Here is an 11987-nt window from a genome sequence, read left to right as displayed (position 1 = left end):
ATGATTTAAACTTTACAGCTCAAATAATATTTTAACATATTTAATGTAAGAATTAATTAATGCCTTTAAACCCTACAAAAATTGGCCCCATTCACTTCCATTGTAAGTACCTCATTGTAACCTGGATTTTTAGAAAAGGATGGATGGGTCAAAATTATTTTTGTGGTAATATATATTACCTAGCATGTGCCACAAATGCTGTCGATTTAGCTTAACTTGCATTGCACCTGGAATATTCCTTTAAGAGCTTTATTCAGCATACAATGAACTCAGGTAAAGTGTGGTAATACATTGACGGAAATGTGTATTTATTTTAGAAATAAAAGAAAATAGGCTGATTTTAATGCATGAGCGGTTCACTAATTGAATTATTATTATTTATTTTTTTTCACATACACTACTACTACATGTGAACTTGGAAAAAGTTTTTTATACTTTTTTTCCTGACCCAAGGCAGACATGGAGACTATAGTTTAGTTTCCTCTGCCATTTCTAACAGAAATAACTGAGGTCCTAAAAAAAACCTTCACAAAAATATTCTTAGGGATGGGTAGACATTCTCACAGTGAGTAAAAAAAGAGAAAAACAATAACGCCATAGAGTCGGCTGCCTTTCTAATTCAACACTACTCACTCGTCTATACAAATATACTCTGTATACTGGCCTCACACATCACCAATATCTGATTTTAAAAAAAAAAATAAATAGCTGTCAAATACAAAAATAAGTCAATATTTCATATATATATATATATTATTTATTTGTATTTTTTTAAAATCTTCTGAAAAAGCTTTTCAGCAAGTGTTACAAGATATCAAAGATTCATTTTGGTCAAAGTGGACATTTAGAAATTAAAAGAATGAAATGTTACAGAGTCACATAACCTTTTTACAGTAGTCATCGGCTAAATTCTTTAAAATATCCCAAATACAAAAGCTTTTTTTTTTTCATAATTTCATATTTTGAATATTTACAGTACACTTCATTCATGTAAACCAAGAGGGTTTTTCCCCCACAGAGTGCAGTTACAGCTAGAACAATTTTATGCACCCCTTATGATAAAAGTTTAACAATAAAATACAGTCAGTTGTTAGATACCAGACGTTGCTTTCATACTACCTAAAGAAAGCAAAATAACACTGATCATGTTAACCTATATTAATAAACAGGGCTACAGAATTAAAAGTGGAGGACTGATGGTCAGATATGACAGTCTGAGCCTTCCATAATATGAACTGAGCTTATTGGCAGTAATGTGAGAGGACATATTAGTATTTGGACACTTGGAAAAAATGCAGTGAATGTTAATGGTGACTGAGACTAACATTCTGCCATCTCCTTTTGTGTTCCACGGAAGAAAGTAAAGACATATGGGTTTGGAACAGCATGAGGGTGAGTAAATGATGACGGAGTTTTCATTTTTGGGTGAACTATGCTCCAAGTCACTCACAAATGTCTGGATATCAATGCTTTAGATACAAATATCAAAACAAGTGGCAACTGCTTATGAATGATGAACTTTCTGAAGATTTCTTTAAATTTCATGCGACATGGTTTTATATTTATGCAAAGACATTCATAAATATAAAGTGTGGATTATGTGTCCAAATACTTTTTGACATGTGCTTCATTTGCATCTCTGAAATTGAGACACACCTCTCATATATTTTTATACTTAAAACAGGGTACATGTTGCTCTGTGTCAAATGTTCGTGTGAGGTCAGGGGTTTGAAACCTGCACTTTGCTTTTCCAGTCTTTTCTCTGGTGTTTTTCTAGTGAGTCAGACAGTTGCTGTTTCACTGTGTGAGAAGGACCCTTCACTGTTGGGGTCTGTGTCAGTTCTAAGCCGTTTCAGAGGTCTTTCAGAGTGTTCATCCTCCTTTTTCTGTTTGACTGTGATGTCTATGACCTCTATGCTCAGGCTTATGGCATCAGGGTTAGGACGGGCGGGTGTGTTTGCGCTGGAAATATCTAGACATGCAGTAGAGCCGTTCATCTGTGATGCAGACATGGGGCTGTTCGGTTGAATGACTCCCTACACCTGTGAAAGCAACAAACAAGATTTTTTTAATGACATGGTAGCAATGAAATTAATAAAAACATAGATGCAAGCAGTAATTTTTTCCTCATTAGAATTTTTTTTTTCTATTCACATTCATTAAATGGTCAAAAGTAGAGATGGGCAGTGAGTAATTTTGTAATCGTAACAAAAAGTAAGAGTAATCGATTACTTGAAATTTAGAATTTAACATCAACTTTCAAATTTTGAACCTGTTTCTGAGCACTATTAATAAACAAGAAGCTCTAGATAAAAATAAATAAATAAAGTTTGCACTCACACAAAGTATTCTGAAGCGATACCAGAATTTTAAATAATGGCAGAATTTTCATTTTGGGTGAACTAACAGCAAGATTTAGGTGAGAGAAGCAGTTTAATTGTTGCCCACGGCAGGCAAAGGCACAAAGGAAAATCAAATCGCAATATTCAAATAGTGTTTTTACTAGTTGAATATTTAAAGCTGAACAAGTACTCGATTAATCGATTAATCGTCACATCCCAAGTAAAAAGTCTTTGAAGATTTTTGTTCCATGAAATGGAGAAAATCAAATGGGTTTGGAGTGACATTAGAGTAAGTAAATGGCAGAATTATCATTTCTGGGTCTGAAAGGACTGACCATTCTCAATGTTTGTGACACTCTCAGTCTCTGATGTGTGTTTATTGTTGTTAGAGGTGGAGGGCAGAGGACAGGCAGATCCAGTTCACTCAGAGTTCTCCTTCTTTTCCAGATGACGTTCCATATAATCCCTGTAATGTCAAACATACACTTCAAATTGCATCTGATTCTATATACACACATAGTTTAATTAGAGGGCTCTGACTGGTGACCTTTAACGTGCCACATGGTAATGACGGCTGACTTATAATACTCCAGGACAAAGGCTGTATTTTCTTTTCCCAAGCTTGGTTTGCTGTGCAAAGAAATCATAACGCTCAGATTTCTTCCACATGTAATAAAAGCCCACACATTCCCCTACAGATCTAGTTCTCACCTGGAAAAGTTTAATTAACAAATAATTACCTAACAGAATTATATATTTAAGAACAGCAGCAAAGTTCACCAACTGATTACTATAATAGGAAATCATTCCTCAAATTCTAAATCTGCTCTAGCTGTCATACTCTAGTGTCACCTATGTAAGTTTTGGAACAAGATCTGAACACTTACCTTATTTGCTTGTCTTGAGCTGAAATCTTTGCCATAAGTTTGAGTCCTTGTTCAAAACCTTGACACTCTTCTTCCGTCCACACTGACATCTCCTCTGTGATTGAAAGGGAGAAGTTGACACATTTAGACAATCTTGACTGACATGCTGCGAGCTCCTTTATCACAAGCACGGATGCGTTCTGCACTTGAGCTGGGAGTATTTTAAACTCCCAAAATAACATTCTGAAAAACACTACTTTATAAAAGTCAAGGATGTGAGAAGAACGTGCTGTTGTTTTAAACTTCAAGAAGAAGCCAAACTATTTTTTTATAATTCTGATTGGATGATCCGCGTTGGAAACAATTCGTAAAATGATTACAAACGCACACCTGTGACCACACATTTTATATTAATGTTGCTTTGTTGCTTGGCATCTGCAAACAAACAGCCTACAGAGAGAATAACGACCTATATTACTTTGCTAAATAATTATTACGATAATTATTAATACATTTAACTGTTTAAGGAATATTGGTGTCCAGTCTCTTCTCCAGTGCATTTACAGGCCTCAGCTAAAAACTCCACCACCTTTTCCACTGGAAGTAACTCCGGATTCCACAAAAGCTGATCATCATTCTCATACACTACATTTGTAGTAGACATGCGGATGATGAAAAGCATGGATGTATGTTACGTTCCCCTTCTGTCACTCACTCGATGTTGTGTCGATGTAGTGACACTAGGGGTCACACTTGGGAGCCCCAAACACCTCAGATCTTTGAGAAAAGGCCAATGAGAATTGGCGAGTGGAATTTGTATGCCACTCCCCCGGACATACCGGTATAAAAGGAGCTGGCTCAACCACTCATTCAGATTTTTTCTTTGCAGCCCAGCGGTTGTGTGTCAGCAAGCTGTTCTCCACTACCAGTCAATTCACCTCCCAAGAAGCGTTTGCTGTTGGATATACAGCGCATTCCAGCGGCTTTTCTCTCCTTCTGCACAGATCTGTGCAGATTACGCCCCTGGGCGCTTCGACAGCGCTAACAGAGTTTATATTCCTGCAAAGAGTATATTTTCTCTATTAGAGCAAACAAATTGATGTGAACGTCTTTTTAAAGACACGTCTTTTTCAAGATGCCTTTACGTCTTTGTGTGATTCCTGGATGCGGTCGCTATCTCTCCGCTTCTGACGGCTACGGGCGCTGCCTCACGTGTCTGGGTCGTAATCACACTGAGGCAGCGTTCGTGGATGGTTCATGTTCTCATTGCGAGAATATGACCATGGCAACGTTGCGGTCGCGGCTTTCCTTCTTCAGGGGGAAAGCCACTCCAGCCGCCCCCCGTGCCGTGCCTTCTACCTCCGGGTACGAAGCTGGCCCTGCTGGCCCTGGAGGTGATTTGGGTAAATCCCCACCGACCTCCCATTCCCCAGCACGCTCGTTTGCCCCCGGCGAGTTCCGAGTGGAGACCAGCTCGCCCCAGGGCCAGCTTAGTGTCCCTTTCGGAGCTCCGGAGCGGGATGAGTGCTCAATCACTGCATCGGAGAACATACTGGCGATGTCAGACGCCGAGGCCTCGACTGGGCTGCCACCTTCGGGTTGGCCTGCCCAGTCTGAGGCTGACGGCGAGACGACCACCATGCTTGCCCGGGCCACCACGTGTGTCGGGTTGGAGTGGAACCTTCCACCCTCCCCTGAGCCCTTGTGGCTAGATGATTGGTTCCTGGGTTCAGGGCGCCGCTTACAGCCACACCCCAGGACCATCTGACTCGGCTACGCGATTCAGTTCGCCAGGCGCCCGCCCCGGTTCAGCGCCATCCGCTTCACTTCGGTGAAGAGCGAGAATGCTGCCACCTTGCATGCGGAGATAGAGCCTGTCCCTCCAGCCGAGATGATGAAAGGGTTTAACAGCCCTTACTTCATCGTACCGAAGAAAAGCGGTGGGTTGCGGCCAATCTTGGACCTGCGAGTTCTGAACTGGGCCTTGCACAGACTCCCGTTCAAGATGCTGACGCCAAAGCACATTTTGGTGTGTGTCCGGCATCAAGATTGGTACGCGGCGGTAGACCTGAAGGACGTGTACTTTCATGTCTCAGTTCTACCTCAACACAGACCCTTCCTACGGTTTGCTTTCTACGGCCGTGCGTATCAGAACAAGGTCCTCCCCTCCGGCCTGTCCCTGTCCCCTCGCGTCTTCACGAAAGTCGCAGAGGCAGCTCTTGCCCCGTTAAGGGAAGTGGGCATCTGCATACTCAACTATCTCGATGACTGGCTGATTCTAGCTCACTCTCGAGAGTTACTGTGCGCACACAGGGACCTCATGCTCAGGCAACTCAGCCGGCTAGGGCTTTGGGTCAACTGGGAATAGAGTAAGCTCTCCCCGGTTCAGAGCATCTCTTTCCTCGGCATGGAGTTAGACTCAGTCTCGATGATAGTGTGCCTCACAAGCGAGCGTGCGCAGTCGGTGCTGAACTGCCTGAAGTCGTTCAAGCAGAGAACAGCGGTTCCACTGAAACACTTTCAGATGCTCCTGGGGCATATGGCATCCTCGGCGCCAGTCACACCACTAGGGTTGATGCATATGAGACCGCTTCAGCACTGGCTTCAGACTCTAGTCCCGAGATAGGCATGGCGCCGCGGCACATATTGCGTGGCCATCACGCCGATCTGCCGCCACTTATTCAGCCATTGGACAGACCTTGCATTTCTACGGGCAGGAGTTCCCCTACAGCAAGTGTCCAGGCACATCGTCATTACGACAGATGCCTCCAAGCGAGGCTGGGGCGCCGTGTGCAACGGGCACGCAGCCGCTGGCTCCTGGACAGGACCACGACTGTGTTGGCACATCAACTGCCTCGAGTTGCTGGCAGTATTGCTCGCCCTGCGGAGGCTTTTGCCGTTGATCCGGGGCAAGCATGTGTTGGTCCGGACGGACAACACATGCGGCTTACGCTCATGTCACATGTCGCAACTCGCCCGCCGTTTCCTCCTAAGGAGTCAGCAGAGACTGAGGTCGCTGCGGGCTACTCAGATCCCGGGCAACCTCAACACCACAGCGGACATGCTATCATGGCAGGTGATGCTCAGGGGAGAGTGGAGACTCCACCCCCAGGTGGTCCAGCTGATTTGGAGTCGGTTTGGCAAAGCACAAGTAGACCTATTTGCCTCCCGAGAAACCTCCCACTGCCCGCTCTGGTATTCTCAGGGGCCCCCTTTGGGCCAGATGAGCTTGCACACAGCTGGCCCCGGGGGCTGCGCAAGTATGCGTTCACCCCAGTGAGCCTACTTGCACAGACCCTGTGCAAGGTCAGGGAGGACGAGGAGCAGGTCACCCTCGTGGCCCCGTATTGGCCCACCCAGACTTGGTTCTCAGATCTCACACTTCTCGTGATAGCCCCTACCTGGCGAATTCCCCTGAGGAAGGACCTTCTTTCTCAGGGACGGGGCACCATCTGGTGTGGTGGTGGTGTAGTGGACTAAAGCACATGACTGGTAATCAGAGCAAGGCACTTAACTCCAGGTTGCTCTGGGGGGATTGTCCCTGTAATAAGTGCACTGTAAGTCGCTTTGGATAAAAGCATCTGCCAAATGCATAAATGTAAAATGTAAATGTAAAATCTGGCACCCACGCCCAGACCTCTGGAACCTCCACGTCTGGCCCTTGGATGGGACATGGAAGACCTAAGTGGCCTACCACCAGCAGTGGTAGACACGATCACTCAGGCCAGAGCTCCCTCCACGAGGCAGCTTTATACCCTGAAGTGGCGTCGGTTCGCAAATTGGTCTTCTTCCCGAGCTGAAGACCCTCAGAGATGTGCAGTTGGGTCCGTGCTTTCCTTCTTGCAGGAGAGGCTGGAGGAATGGCTATGATGTATTTTCCGCAGTACGGTCTCCCTGTCGGCAGACCTGCGTCTCCCTTCGACAGAGCCCTCTCTGTCCCAGTCGGCGTGTTTGTAGAGCTCCTCCCCTTTCAGGCAGGACCTTCCACTGCGCCTATTCCATGTGCGGCTCTGAGCCCACATGACGTGCTTGCTACATTTTACCACCCCTCCAGGCAGGATGTGGTCTCTGCGGGGTCTTTTCCCCCTGAAAGAATAGGACAGGAATAGAACACCTTCCCCGGCGCATATATTGAGCGTTAAAATGGCTAGTGTCACTACATCGACACAACATCTCGTTCCCTCCATCAGGGAACGGAGGTTACGACAGTAACCGAGACATTTTAGGTCTATATATTAAATTACATGTAAAATGTTAAGAAACTTCACAAACAGGCTACATAAGCATCTAATCCTGTTGTCACCTTTTTCATTGTCCTTTTATGTGCACAGTCCAACAGGAGTCTCTGCTTGATACATTGAACCAAACATGATCTCCTGTGAATGACAGAAGAAAAACAATTCAAACGTCTGTATTCCTTAAAAACATCTGTAAACTCTTTATCTAAAGCTACATCCACATTAAAACGGTTTCAATTAAAAACTGTGATTTCAGTTTCCTACCATCGTCATTTTCCAAAGTATGTGGAAATGGAGAGCGTTTTCAAAATGGAGGAAAACTCATTACTAGTGTGTATAAGAGGTGTAAAAACTTAGCAAATTAATTTCAAACGAAAACATACTACTGTGGACGTGGCCTAAAGTCTATTATAAGAATATTACCTTCTTCCAGTGTTCAGATGGAATATACTCTTTATCTTCATATTCTTCATCACCCATAAAATGCACAGCCATATAGAGTAAAACTCAATCTATATCACCATCTGCTGGTTATATAAGATACTAGGTGTTTACTATGGGGGAAAAAACATCTGTGCATGTGTATGTGTTGGATTTCCTTTAAACATAGTATAACAGAGCTGTGTGTCACCAACTACCTCATGATTCAATTAATTGTGATGCATTATGGTATTATAACTGTGTCAAACACAAAGTTCACTTTACTTTTGTTTAGTATGCCATCTCATAGATGTGGCTCTGGCCACAGTGAGAAATTATGCTTTTCATAGCTTTACAGTTTACATTTACAGTGTCTATAGAAAGTCATCATACCTTGTCAAAATCCTTATCATTTGTCACATTACACCTTGGAAATTTATATAAATTCAATCTAACATTTCTAGCTGTATTTACACATTAAAACCTCCAACATTAAATTGAAAATAACATGTAAAAAAAATTCTGAACAATTATAAAAAATTTACTAGTAAAATACCTGGTTTGAATAAGTGATCAGCCTCCTAAGAGTAACCATTACAAACACGCTCAGGTGTAACCAATCACCTTTCAGATCACAACCTAGCTAACTGGCCCCCACCTGACATCAACTGTAGGGGTTTTGATTACTTCAGAATAAAACCGGCTGTTCCATGAGTATTCCATTAGTAGTAGTGCATCTAATGAATTCAAGAATTCACCATGGTTGGAAAGGTGCTTTTAAAAGGGCTCTGGGATAACATTGTGGAACAGCACAGGTTAAGGGCACAAAAAATGTCATTGGCTTTACCTATCCATCTGAGTAACGTTCAGAGCATTAAGAAGTGGAAAGTGCATGGCACCATAAAAAATCTTGCTTAGATCGGGCCGTCCCTCCAAACTGGATGACTGTGGCTGGAGGATATTGACCAGGGAATCTATCAAGAGGCCAAAGTCAACTTATGGCTGAGACTGATCGGTCTGTGCATGTGACAACAATATCCAAAGCTTTACACAAACCTGGCCTGAATGGCAGGGTGCCAAGAAAGAAGCCTCTTCTGAAAAGGTGCCAAACTAAGTGTCGTTTGCACTTTGCAAAAAACACTTGGAGGATTCTGATGCCATCTGACAAAAGATTCTGATGCCATCTGTTTTATGGTCAGATGAGACAAAATTGAACACAGCACACCACCCAAAACATACAATACCTACTGTGAAGCAAGGTGGTGGCTACATTATGTTGTGGGGGGTGTTTCTCTTTACTGGGCAATTGGTCAGCATTGAAGGGAAAATAGATGCTGCCATATACACCCAAATTCTTGAGGAAAATCTATGGGCCTCTGCTCAAAAACTGAAGAAGGGCAGGTGTCTCACCTTTTAGCATGACAATGACCCTAAACACACTGCCAAAAAAAAACAACAAGTGGCTTAAGGATAGGAAGGTTAAAGTCATTGAGTTGCCAAGTCAGAACCCTGACCTAAATCTAATAGAAAACCCAAGGATGGGCTTGAAGACAGCTGTCCATCGCTGCTAACCCCGCAATTTGACTGAACTTGAACAATTCTGCAAGGAAGAATGGGCAAATATTCCCCAATCTAGCAGCTTGAAGCTAGCAGAGACATATCCAAACAGACTGAAGGCTGTCATTAAAGCAAAAGGTAGCTCTACAAAGTATTAAATCCAGGGGTATGATCACTTTTCAAAACCTGTTATTCTAGTTTTTCATCTTTTATACATTTTTGGAACTATTGCCTTTTTTTTTTCTTCTCATTACTTGAATGTTGTAAAGCAAAATTTGTAAATAAAGCTAGATATGATATGGTATGATTTTCTATAGACACTGTAACTGTAAGAAATCATACTAATGCACACATAAATAAATAAAAAAAAGACAATATTCTAAAGTATTGATGCAATATATGAGAAAAAGAAACACAATATATCGATATCTGATTATATCAGTGCAGCCCAAATATATAAAGCAGTTAAGATACCATCTATGGCAAATACTGATAAAATTCTTAAATGGTAGTAACAATGTGCTAACCATGTTATGCAAATGAAGTTGTTTTATGTATTAATGTGATAGTACGTGGATCTATCATATTAGATATCATATATAGACAGTATGAGGCACTACAACACACCAATTCATTTCTTGCATAAAGTGAGCTTGACTTGACTTTTGACTTGATTTGTGTAATAAGTTATTTTTTATTATTATTTTTTAATCAAACCTTCCAAGAAATTGCATGGCTGAGAGCTAATGAGTTGAGCTGTGCTGTGAGGGCTAATGAGTTGATACGCTGCAGGATGGAGTCTCATCACTAGATGACTGCGCTTCCTCATCCTGGTCTAAAAGCTCCCGTCTCCCCTCCTCCTGACTGACAAGAGGATTCACAACGTTTAGTCACACCAACTAAAATATGCATCAATATAGATGAAAGATCAATGCTTGTTTCTCAGATAGATGTATACTTTGAGTTTACAATGACTGCAGCTGGTATTCTCTGAGGAGTCTTCCTCTTCATCAGGAGACCCGCCTGTGCAGTAGCCGTACAATTTCAGAAGCTCATGGATGGGCATCTCACCCTCCTGCAAAACCAAAAATCAGTTAAACGATGCATTTGATTATCTGAAGGTTAGTGCAGCGTTTCTTAAACTGGGGGTTCATCTAAAATAGCCAGGGGGTCTGCAGAAAATTCATGAATTGTTAACAAAAATCTCACTGAAAACCATGGCAAGCAGCATAGAGCTAACTCAGTATTGGCGATACACTATAAAATTGTTGATTTTACACCATTCACTGTTGACTTTTCATCATTGATTGGCAAGTATAAATTCATTAAATTCTTGAAAGTTTCAGTCACACTCATTTATAACCAATTTCCACCAAAATGGTGCTGGTTTTCAAGTTGGTGCTCGGTCGGACAATTTGCAAACTCTCAAAACCGTGATGCATTTGTAGAATGCTAAAGGTGGGCAGGCCTGTATCTGTATCTGTGTGCATCCATGCCATTAAGTAAATTCCTGCTAATAAAACTCATGTTCAATGCGTGCGGTTCCAGCTAAATCTTAAAAGTTGTATTATGTGTCGGCAAAGTTTCTAAAGTTCAGATTACTGTGATAGTATTTACATGTTATAAACAGCAGTTGTTCTAAGAAAATAAATGTCACTGCTCTAATTGCCAGCATTTGCTTGATCTGATATGATGTTTAGAAGTGGTTTCGGTTTGAGGTTGCAGTCCTTGGTTGAAAAAAAGTTTGAGAAACTTTGTTTTAATTAATGAATTAAAGAGCATGAGGACCATACTCGAGTGAGGCCATCAATTTCAGCAGTGGCGTCGGTCTCTCCCTCAAGTTTCTCCCCTTCCTCCAGAGTTTGCTCATCATCAAAGTCATGTACGAGCATATCTGCCGAAGGATCAAAGTCCTCATCCTCATCCTGATCCAATGGATCTTCTACTCAACACAGACAGCACAAGGATTTAAGCTAATTACTCATAGACTGTGTTATTTTGTGGTAATTACAAATAGTTGTACAGCCATAAATGTTATACCTTAACTGCGCTACCATTGTACATTTAAACTAGCAGTCAAAACACAACTGACCAAAATGTTGCTCATGATTTTGCTCTAACATTTTTATCTAAATGCGTATGCGTAAATGCTTCAAATTAGTTTTGAACACAAAAATAAATTGTGCCTACATATGAATTTCTTTGCAATTGCGAAACGTTTATTAATGGCTGAATTGGGCCAGATAGTGAAGGAAAAGAAGCCAACAAGTGCAACTTACATGGAAACTCCTTCAATAGTGTTTAAAAAAGCATCCCAAGTGGATACCTGGGGCAGTGGTGGCTCAGTGGTTAAGGCTCTGGGTTACTGATCAGAAGGTCAGGGGTTCAAGCCCCACTGCCAAGATGCCACTGTTGGGCCCTTGACCCTATCTGCTCCAGGGGTGCTGTATCATGGCTGACCCTGCACTCTGACCCCAGCTTAGCTGGGATATGTGAAAAACAAAAAAGAATTTCACTGTATATGTGTGATAAATAATTATAATTAAAAAAAATAATAATACCTC

At 42.1% G+C, this 11987-nt stretch overlaps 1 pseudogene; it reads right to left on the bottom strand.

Annotated features, from left to right (window-relative positions):
* Positions 1–1781: 1781 nt before the first annotated feature.
* The window catches only part of LOC127446422 (mesoderm induction early response protein 1-like), a 16607-nt pseudogene continuing 6401 nt past the window's right edge, over positions 1782–11987 (bottom strand).

Source organism: Myxocyprinus asiaticus, chromosome 9, assembly GCF_019703515.2.
Source record: "Myxocyprinus asiaticus isolate MX2 ecotype Aquarium Trade chromosome 9, UBuf_Myxa_2, whole genome shotgun sequence".
NCBI lineage: Eukaryota > Metazoa > Chordata > Actinopteri > Cypriniformes > Catostomidae > Myxocyprinus > Myxocyprinus asiaticus.
This window is presented reverse-complemented; position numbering and strand designations above follow the sequence as displayed.